Below are 11,691 nucleotides of genomic sequence, written 5' to 3' on the forward strand. Positions count from 1 at the left end.
TTTATCCACTATTCATTATTATCAACTAATCATCCTATATTCATTAATCATTACTAGAAAACACATTACTATTTGTCACCTAACCATTTTTTATTATCTGACACCATCCATTATCTAACCATCGTTTACCAATTAGTCCTTGCTTAACTATTCATTAGTTAACCATTTAGCAATTATTCAAAGTTATTAACTAGTCACCTCTTTTACCAAGATCTCTTATTATCTAGTCTCATTAACACACAACTCGTCGTTTATCGACTAATCAACATCACAAACTTAGTCATCAATACCAACTAATTTCATCTATGCTAACATCCGCAACTAAGTCTATAAGACTTAACACAAGTTTAGGCCTAAGTGGGCCAGAGGATCTCACTTCTAATCCTTAATTTCCATAATTAGGAACACTATGCCCCAAACTACGCTAAGGTATCTAGTTCATATTATAGATCTCAAATAATCCATATTCAAGCCTAAGATAGCAACTTCAACTAGAAACAAGGGTACTTAAGTCAACTCTACCCAACTTGCGGTTTCAAGACTACTACACTAGCCCAATAAGGCTAAATATAGAAATCATGCTTGAAATGCTAAAACCACATCCCAAACATAGGTTTACATCATAACCATGCTAAAACTCATCTAAACTAGAGAGGGAAAGCAATAGGATTCAAAAGGGGTATGAACATGCTATTTTATGAGTCCCAAGCCCGCATCTAAACTCTAAACATCAACAATCGAGGCCAAGTTATCCTACTCATAATCAAGCCTAACATCCATATCCACACACAACATATATCGCACATCATCTATGAAGAAAAGTAGGCAGAAACCTACCAGAACCCACACTTAGAAAACTTTGCATCAAACTTTTTCTCTTCTAACAAACCCAAAACAATCCTTAAGCGATTCTCATGTTCCTTTTCTTACTCTTAGAAAAACCAGAATATCATCAATAAAGACAATCACAAAAGAATTCAAGTAGGGTTTAAATATCTCATTCGTCAAACTTATAAAAGAAGTTGGGGCATTGGTCAGCCCAAAAGACATCACAAGAAACTCATAGTGCCTATACCTGGTTTGAAAGTAGTCTTAGGAATATCGTTAGGCTGAATATTAAGCCAATGATAAACAAACCTCAAATCAATATTAAAAAATACTGATGCACCCTGCAACTGGTCAAATAAATCATTGATATGGGGCAAAAGATACTTATTATGGATTGTAACTTTATTTAACTGCCTATAGTCTATACACATACGAAGACTACCATCCTTTTTATTCACAAACAAGACAGGAACAACCCATGGAGAGGCACTCAGACAGATAAAACCCTTACTCAATAAATCTTGCAACTAAGCCTTTATCTCTCTCAACTCATCGGAGACATAGGGAGGAATAGAAATAGGATAAGTACCTGGCTATAGATCAATACAGAAATCAATGGCATAACCTGGTGTCATACTAGGCAATTCTTCAGGAAAAACCTCTTAGAACTCACACATCATAAAAACTGACTCAATAGATGGAACCTCTACACAAGTATCCCGAAGAAGTGTTAGGAATGTCAACAACCTCTCCCAATTAACCTCTTTGCATGCAGAAAGAAAATAAATTTCATTGGAGTAGGACTATAATCACCCTCTCACTCAAGTCTATCCATTTTCGGCATAGCTATAGTCACTATCTTAGCATGATTGTCTAGTGGAGCATGATATAGAGACAACTAACTCATACCCAAAATTATATCAAAATCTACTATGTCTAGAATCATAAAATCTGCCCAAGTTTGATACCCCATAAACATAACAGAATAAGAACGATAAATCCTATCAACAATAATAGAATCACTAATAGAAGTAGAAATATAAATTGGAATGTCAAGTAAATCACACACCATGTCCAAACCTACACAAAAATTAACAGACACATATGAGAAAGTAGAACCAAGATCAAATAATATAGTGGCCATCCGATCACAACCAAGAATAATACTTGTAATGACAACGTCAGATACCTCTACCGCGGGCCTTCCTGGAAAAGCATAGATATAGGCCCTACCACCAATTTGAGAATTATTTTTATCAAGTTGAGAATCACCTCAATGAGGTTGATTACCACCCCTACCTACCGATGACCACCATGACCATTCTGTGAACGACCTCTACTATTACCACCACCTCCCCTACCTGCTAGAAATAGAGCTTGAGGAGCTTGCTGCTGTCCAAAATAACCATAATCCCCCAAATTAGGACAAAACCTCCTAATGTGACTCATTCCACCGAACTCATAACATACTTAGACCCCTAGAATAAGAACCACTAAAACTATCTCCTCTGCAGGCATTTTTTTACTGCCTTGGTATAATTTTCTTGCTCTACGCCCTCCACCTTCTTAACAAAATCCACCATCTCCTGAGAAGTCTTACCTGAAGATGTCGTCTGAAGAGCAAAAATCTGGAGACTTGTATTCGACCCCTTCACAAAAGACGGATCCTCTCCTCCTAAGTTTTCAGCAAGTGGGATACATACTGAGACAATGAATGCAATTTGGCCTTATAGGCCGCAATTGACATATTCCCCTACCTAAGATTAGTAAACTCATCCCTTTTTCTATCTCTAAAAGTATGAGGCATGTACTTTTTTAGAAAAATTGAGTAAAACTGTGTCCAAGTAAAGAAAGGCAAGCCTGCATCCCTACACTCAGATACACCAGACACAAACTTGCTCATCCTAGACCTATTATCAACCACCATATGAGGAGCATACCTAGCTAGCTGAGTAAATTTAAGGGAATACTCCTTCACACTCATGTTACCCTACCTCAAGTTGATAAACTCTAACACTTTGGCTTTGCTCAGTTCCAACGGGAAGAATCTATCTAAGAAGGCTGTAGCAAACTCCTCCCATTCTATAGGCTCTGCATCTATTCCTCTATCCCTTTTCCACTACTTAAACCAGGTATGGGCTACACCCTGCAGTTGGTAGGCAGCTAATTCAGTACTCTCATTAGAAGTCACCCCTATAATGTCTGTTATATTTTGGTCCATGTCAAGAAATTTTTGCGGATCCTCTTTAGATTTGGATCCCAAAAACAGAAGAGGATTTATTCAAGTAAAGTCCTGAATCCTAACTGCGGCGGTATTAGCCATTGGGTTGGCTAGAACAGTGGTTGGCCAAATATTCTAAGCTGCTACAGAGTGAGCTAGAGTAGTGAATACAAAGCTTAACTCTACATGAGAAACATGATCATTCAGGGGATCTTCCTGAATGGGTGGATGTACTGGCTGGCTTACATTTCTTTTTCTATTTGTCTTTCTAGGTGACATGTTCTATAAGCCGAAGGAAAAATAGATTAAATAGAGAGTTTAACATGAGCTCATACTTAGTCGCACAACATGAATATTGAAAGAAGGAAAATTTTTCTTAAAACACCTTGTAGCCTCTTGTCCATATGTGTGGCGCGCTTCATACCTATGTACAAGACCCTACTTGATGCGACTTTCAGACTCCCTAGGATACTTTAAAACCTTAGGCCTTGATACCAAGTTTGTAATGCCCTGGAAGTACATCTTAGGTGCTACACGGTGCTTATGATCGCAAGTGACCACAAGATAACCCATGAGCTGGTACCTATTGAGAGCACTGAATAAAACTGAAGACAATATGCGAAAGAACAACTGATAAGACATAAGGTTTTAAATACGAAAATAATACTGAATTAAATTACTAAAAATATTTATCTGAAAACAATACTGTAAGACTACCAATAACAACTGATAACTGAATGACTAACTGAGAGTGTTTGAAAGCCTCTAACTAACTAACTAACTAACTGCGGAGTTGATGGGACAAGCCCCCAACTAACTTCGACTAACTATTCAACTGAAGTGAAATAAGTATTAACGGTCCTCGGTATATGAGGACTCACCACTGCTGCTGCTGCTGATGCGCTAGAATGTCTATCTACGACCAGGAACCTGAGCATCCAAACCTATGATATGATACATTATAGCACAAAAAATGAGTATGCGGTCAGTACTTTGAATGTACTGGTATGCTAAATGAGGTTAGGCTAATATGCATGGGTTCATGTGCATGAGTGATAATTGATTGAATGCATAACATAAAGTACTGAGTAAGAATGCATAAAATCTGTAAATACTGAGGATACATGACCAAGCATAATAAAATGAGTATGAAATAGTTTGTAGACTGAAATACTGATGACTGGAAAACTGATATTTGTATGCTATGGTCAAGCAAACCTGAGATTAAATACCAAACTGGATACTGGACTGAAACTGTGGGAGCTATCATCTAACCGATATGCACCAATCAGGTGAATTGGGATCCAACCTCTAACCTAGTGGATGGGTGTCAGTACCGTGCCATGGGTGCTAACACTGGCTATGTGGATCCACTAAAATATTGTGCCGAAGGACTAAGGGTCACCCTTAACTGGCAGGGCCCTAATGATATATGTGTCAACCCTCAACTGGTAGGTTAATATCTCAACCTATGCTGTCTACATAGTTCTGGAATGCAGGAACTGCTACTAAAGGTCTCACCTCAACTGGCAGGTGAGGCCCCATCCCTGGGTTCGCTCGGTGCTAAATCCTACTCCCAATCGAAAGACACTAGATACTGGACTGAACTATGTTTACTATTTATGGTCACTGACTGAAATGATATGACTCGTAACTACTCTGAAATCATTATGTAGATATTGAAAACTAGGTAAGCAGCTAAATTTTGAGTATTCAAACCCCCATGACTCTATAGCAATAATAGAAAGATCATAATAAAACTCTAAGGACATGACGTGTAAACATTCATTCAAAATTCATTCTTGTAGGCATTTCATCAAACACTTAAAATTCATAGTTTAAGCTAAGCATGAAAATAGTTTAAAGCTTATGGTAATAGCATGATTTCACTTCTAAAATCACCAATTAAGTTTTAACTCAGCGAACAACACCATTCAACGTGTGGGAATTAATAACAACACCAATTTCATGTAACATAGTATAGAATGACAATTCATGGGGATTCATGGTTAAAATCACAATAACTTATAAAAATCATAACTTTGAATTTGAAATTGGATTATTGGGCTCTAAGGGTGAAAAAGGGCCTATGGATGAACATCTAACATACCTCAATTGAAGAATCCTTGAAAGTCCTTGGTGGATATTCGTGGGAATTGATCTTGAAAGATGAAGCTATAAGGTTTTTTTGGAGAGAAATATTTTGGTGAATAATGAGCGTACTAGACTTAGAATAGGTTAAATCTTCTGTTTTCACGAATTAGGGCGAGGGTAATTGACTTAAATGCCCTTCTAAAACTTAAAATTGCGACTGGAATCCTGATTTTACACCTTGGTGTGATGCGGTGCTATAGCGTTGTGTCACTAAAATATAGACGAGTGTAAATTTGCACTCCAGCATGATGCTCTGCTATTGTATTGCGTCACGGGAAAATGGATGAGTGCGAATTTGCACTCTAGCGCGCCGTGGTGCTATTGAGTTGCGTCACTAAAAAATAGACGAGTACGAATTTGCACTCTAGCGCAATGTGGTACCTGCTTTACCATATTTTCTGGTGCGAGACTGGCCAATCACAGTGAGCTACTAGAAAGGGACGAGTGTGATTTTGGGGATCACCGCAATGCAACATAATCGCGGTGAACTATTGCTCACACGAAAAGTGCCATATCTTCTCACCTGGGTATCAGATTAAGGCAAAATTGGTACTATTGGAAAGCTGACTCAATTATCTACAATTTGGTGGGTCTTGAGATGGAAAATTCTACATACATCAAAAGTTCTACACTTTCAAAGTTGACCTTTGTGAAATCGAATACCCAACTTTGGACGAATCCAAGGTTCTTGGCTTAACTTGTCTCTAAGTGATTTCTATGACATTATTCACCTAAATGCACTTCACACACTAGGAGCTGAACTGAACCAAGAAAAGTACGAGGTATTACACCCAATAACTTAGTCAATATTAAGATGATATTGTTATAAAATCAACATAATAACAATAATCCAGGACTAAGCATTATCAATGCAAAGGTCAAACAAACTATTTACTAAAATCCCCAAGACCCAAAAGTCATCATACAAGAACTACTAACAAAGATCATGTCTAAAGTGATATTAAAAAATAAAGTAAATAAAGAATGTTTCATTATCCGAAAGATGGACAAGAATTAATAAGATGACCCATGACATCCTGGAGATGGAGTGCTCACCCTTGGATCAAAATTTGCTATCAAACTCTAGAAGTGAGGTCATGTCTGAACCTCTAGAACGCTTTCTGCACTCACAAAAGAAGAGTACAGGGTAGTATCAGTACAAACCTCTATGTACTGGTAGGTATCATAGGTCAACTTAATTTAATAGAATGTATACAACATAAATCAAATAACAAGTAGACAAGCATCGTCATATAAAAAAATATTCAATGGATCAATAATACATCAACAACAGGTCAAACAATGCTCACAAACGAGCCACATAACCATCACGAGTATCAACCATACTTTAAACATCCACAGAATCAACATAATATGTACACGCATGCTATGTGATAACGCTCAAATTACACTTTTGAATGGGTGTAAGTGATCGTTGTCAATATAAAACCCAACTAGGTTGGGGTCAAATCCCACAAGGAACAATGTGAGTGGCGATTAAACTAGTTTGAAACTAAAGCTACAAGTTAAATTCAAACAATCGACATAAAAAAGATAAAATGGGGGTTTAAGGTTCATAGAGAGTTAATTGTCACTTTTAATATTTTAGTGTTTGAAATCAGACTAAATGGGAAACCAGAGTTATGTTCACCATGGGTTTTGGGAATGGACAGATACTAGGTAATGCTTGGGATTCTTGAAGTAAGTAGAAATAATAGATTATCCCTGACGACGATACTGTCTGACTTATCTCTCGACCTCACCAGACAATTTATTAGCTAATTCTCTCGAACTTAGATAACTTATCTATTTCCAATAGGATGTTATCTCAGGTAGATTAATCCAGTTATGGCATCAATCATTAAACAGAAGGTTGGTAGCTTCTGAGTCCCTGTTGATAATTCACGTCCTCTATTCTATTTCTCTGTTAGAAGCAAATAAAACCTAAGGCATAATCTAATGTTTGCAACCAATAGATTTCAGTCAAAACAACAGAATTTTAAGACATCCTACTACTCTTTGAATCCGTTAAATGCCTAGTAGCCTATCAGACCCTAATCCATGGATCCCATAACTCCGGCTAATGGAATTAGCCACTCATGATTTGATGAATGAAATAGCAAGTTGAATTTATCATAATAAGGATAAACTTACAAATGGATGAAAAACAACAAGTAGTTTCTTCAATTTACTCATGAGATAGAAACCCAAAAATAGTTGATAAGTGCTTTTTTAAAAAAACAACAAAGATATTTGATGGTAAAGATGAAGTAATGTTACGTGCTTCTCTTCAGAAGTTCTTCTTTGATAATTAATGATCGATCCCTAAAAAACCCTAAAACAAGTCTTTAAATAGTCAACCCTAAATAAAGAAATAAAATTAAAGTTTCAGTTTTCTCTTCGGATTGGACGACGATGATCTTGACGGCGTGTCAGATGTCTGACGACGTGTACAAGATGTCGTCAAAGGTTCCAGTGAATTGTTATCTTTTGACTTTTCAGACGGTAAACCTAATGGCGTATCAAAATTCTTGATGGCGCGTGACAACTGCTATCATAACTTCACTGGAAATCAGTATTCTCTGCTTTTGGTTAACGATGATTTTGATGCTATGTCACATATTTGATGACCCGTCCTAAACATCGTCATATTTCATCTTAGTTTCTCAGGTTCTGTCTTAGGCTGATGCCGTCTCTGACACCGCGTTATGATCCTGATGCCTTATCACGGACGTCATCAAATTCCTCCTTCAAATCCTGATTCTCTGCTTAAGGCTGACGATGTCCTTGACGCCTTATCACGATCCTGGCGTCTTATAACGAATGTCGTCACAACTTCCTTCCAAATTCCAATCTCTGGTTTAGGTTGACGGCACTGCTGATAGCTTATCATGAGGCTGGCGACTTGTCATGAATGTCGTTAGCCATGTCTTCCTCTCTTTTCGCTCCAATTTCAACTCTTTTGCTTTGCTGTTATTTATTATCATTCATTTTGCCTTTTTCTGCAATATCACAAGTAAATATATCAAAACAACAACAGTTGCTTAAGATTTCACAATTATTTTGAGCTAAAAAGCATTAAATGTGCTAGTTTTTGCTCACACATCAACACCCTCAACTTAAAACAATTGCTTGTCCTCAAGCAACAAAAAAAAACTAAGAGAACACAAAGCACATCCAACAGTTAACAACCAATTTAGCTCAAAACTCAGTTAGCATATCCAAGGTCAACCAATTAAAACTAACTGTGTAGATTATTGAAAAGCAACAATGTAACATAAAGGATTCTATCCATGGCATCAATTAAGTACCAACAGTCATGCATGTATCAATATAACACTACCCAAACAAGTAAGTAACCTAGCAAGATACTATTGTGCCCTCACAACAAAGAAATTCCCCTTTTCTCTCATCTCAGAAATCAAAATTTAAACATGGGGATTTTCACAAAAACACTCACTCTCAGAACGAAGTTCCATCCAGTGTATGCCAAATACCATATGCTTGCCCTTATCTTCATTACCAAGGTATCCAGATAGGTGAGTTAGGATCACTATAGGTCTTTCTCGGCTTGTAACTTAGGCTAAGGGCTGGTATGATATTAAATGGCATTTAGAGTGACTAACCTCCTTGGCACTACCTTAACTTATGGGGTCTACTTATTAACCTCTTTTTCTTTTTTTTTTTTTCATTTTTTTCTGTTCCTCTTTTCCTTTTTTTCTCTTTTCCTCTTTTCTTGATCACCTATTATTCTGGATGGATGTGACTTTTGTTTTTCATTCTTTTTCTTTTATTATTCCTCTCTTCATACTCAGTTTACATCACGTACCCCTATGATAGCCACCCTCAACTTAGGCTGTTTGCCTAAGTCAAGGTGCACAGTGTCCAAGGAGCACTAGGGTCAAAATAGGTTCATTATGATCTAAACAGGAAGGTGATCGGTGTCATAAAAAGAAATGGTCAATTCTGGCTCAAAACAGGGATCAAGTGATAGCATACATAATAGGGAAGGTTATTTAGGCTGAAAGTGGCTAAAAGTCAAAACGGCCTATGATCCTTTCCTAACCCCTATATTTCAACTAAGGTAAGATGAACTGGGCAAGTTCTAGATTCGGTAGTACAAAGGGAACTGAGTAAGATCTCACACACACATATGGCACACAAGTGTATTACCAGCTACTACTCATCCAGTTCATGCAATTTTTAGTAGTGATTATCAAGCAACTAAAACTTAATGCCATAATAAGATGCACAGTGGTTACACATGAATGCAATTCACACAACTACCACATAGACAATTGGAGAGGTAGTTACCATTTCAAGAAAAATTAACAAAAAATATGTCAACTGCCGTAGATACTTATTTTTCTCCCAGTTAACCACAACATATCACAAAGACAAAAACACTACGCCTAAACATGCCAGTTATACTAGTAACAAGACTACGGGGAAAAGAGGCACGACAAAAAAACCCCCAGGAGGACATCATCACCCACAAGTAGCACCGCCCTCAACTTAAAATCATGCAATGTCTCCAATGTGTCAAACCAAAACAAGAGAGTTAGAAACATACCTGTGGCACCATGGGTACGAAGATCTGATGTCAATTACATAATACTAATACAAACAACAAAATACCTTGGGTTGCCTCCCAAGAAACGCTTGGTTTAATGTTGCGGCACGACTCAGTTATCTTGACTACTAAGACTTCGTCAAGATATCTTGTTGATAATTATTTATGTGTCCACTTGGAGGATTTGAAACGTCGGCCCAACTTTTGATCAATACATCTTCGGGGTGTGTTGGGTAAATGTGAGGGCATGATGAGGAATGTTCTATCACACCACTTCGAAGACTTGAACTGTTTGCCCAATTTTGCATCAAACTTTTATGTGGGTTAACTTGGAAATGGTGAGAATCTTAAATAACCACTAAATAAACATCGATCGTTAAGCTCCTTGGCCTTCAATAATGGGGTTGTAGGATACCCTTTTGGAAGTACAAACTCTAAAATGTAAGAATCTTTCTCCTCATTTTCAAAATTCATTATTTGCTTGGGTGATTCAACTTTCATCACATCCACTAAGCATAATGTTGAAAAGTGATTCGAATGAGGACTAACCCTCAATTTTGGAATAACTTCCCTATTAGTATTTTTACCCAAAAATGGACTAGAGTTTTCACGAGGATTGTGCTTGATTTCTTCTTTTGACTCTAATACCATTTCCCCATCCTTGGCATCTTCATTCATGAATGGTTCGGTTGGTTGGGAAATCACCAAGGGTTGCTCAACATCAAGCTCATCATCAACATCAGATTCTTTCTCTTCATCCTCTCACTCTTCCACTAATTTAAATAATTCCATAGATAAGATATCATCTAAACATAATGTAGAAGAATGCTTTGAATAATTGACCTCTATATCCATCTCCTCATGAATGATCAGCTTTATATCTTAACGTATATCACATACGATATCATATATTTCTTTCTGGAGATCCAACATTCGTTGAAACATAGATTTAATGCCACTCTTACGGGTGCTTTGTTCTTCATTTTCTTGACCATAATACCTATCAAACTCATAAGAAGAACTAGAATTTAGGTTAGCGCAATAGGGGGAGGGGGCATTTGGGCAATCACTCTAATGTCCATCTCGACTGCCACATAAAGAACAATCATACTCCCAGTAGGAAGGATATGGTGCACACATCTCTCTCCGGAGAGCATATCTACAATCTTGCCAAAAGTGAGGTCCATCACAATATAGACATGGATCATCAAGATAAGATTTTCAACCACCAAGCTCATGTTCATTCCACGATGCCATAGTAATAAGTAAACTAAAATAAAAATCTACCTAACACAAGAAATAAAAGAAAACTAAAAACAAATATTTACAAGTTTGAATTCAAGCTAGTAGGCCAAAATTCCAAACCAACTCAATACGCCAAATTGTTCCCCGGCAACGGCGCCATTTTTGATAACACTCAAATTACACTCTTGAATGGGTGTAAGCGATCGTTGTCAATATAAAACCCAACTAGGTTGGGGTTGAATCCCACAAGGAACAATGTGAGTGACGATTAAACTAGTTTGAAACTATAGCTACAAGTTAAATTCAAATAATCGACATAAAAAGGTAAAATGGGGGTTTAAGGTTCTCAGAGAGTTAATTGTAACTTTTAATATTTTAGTGTTTGAAATCAGTCTAAATGGGAATGGACAAATACTAGGTAATGCTTAGGATTCTTGAAGTAAGTAGAAATAGTAGATCATCCCTGACGACGATACTGTCTGACTTATCTCTCAACCTCACCAGACAATTTATTATCTAATTCTCTCGAACTTAGATAACTTATCTATTTCCAATAGGATGTTATCTCAGGTAGATTAATCCAGTTACGGCATCAATCGTTAAACAGAAGGTTGGTAGCTTCGGAGTCCCTGTTAATAATTCACGTCCTCTAGTCTATTTCTCCGTTAGA

The sequence above is a fragment of the Capsicum annuum genome, chromosome 11 (assembly GCF_002878395.1).
Source record: "Capsicum annuum cultivar UCD-10X-F1 chromosome 11, UCD10Xv1.1, whole genome shotgun sequence".
NCBI lineage: Eukaryota > Viridiplantae > Streptophyta > Magnoliopsida > Solanales > Solanaceae > Capsicum > Capsicum annuum.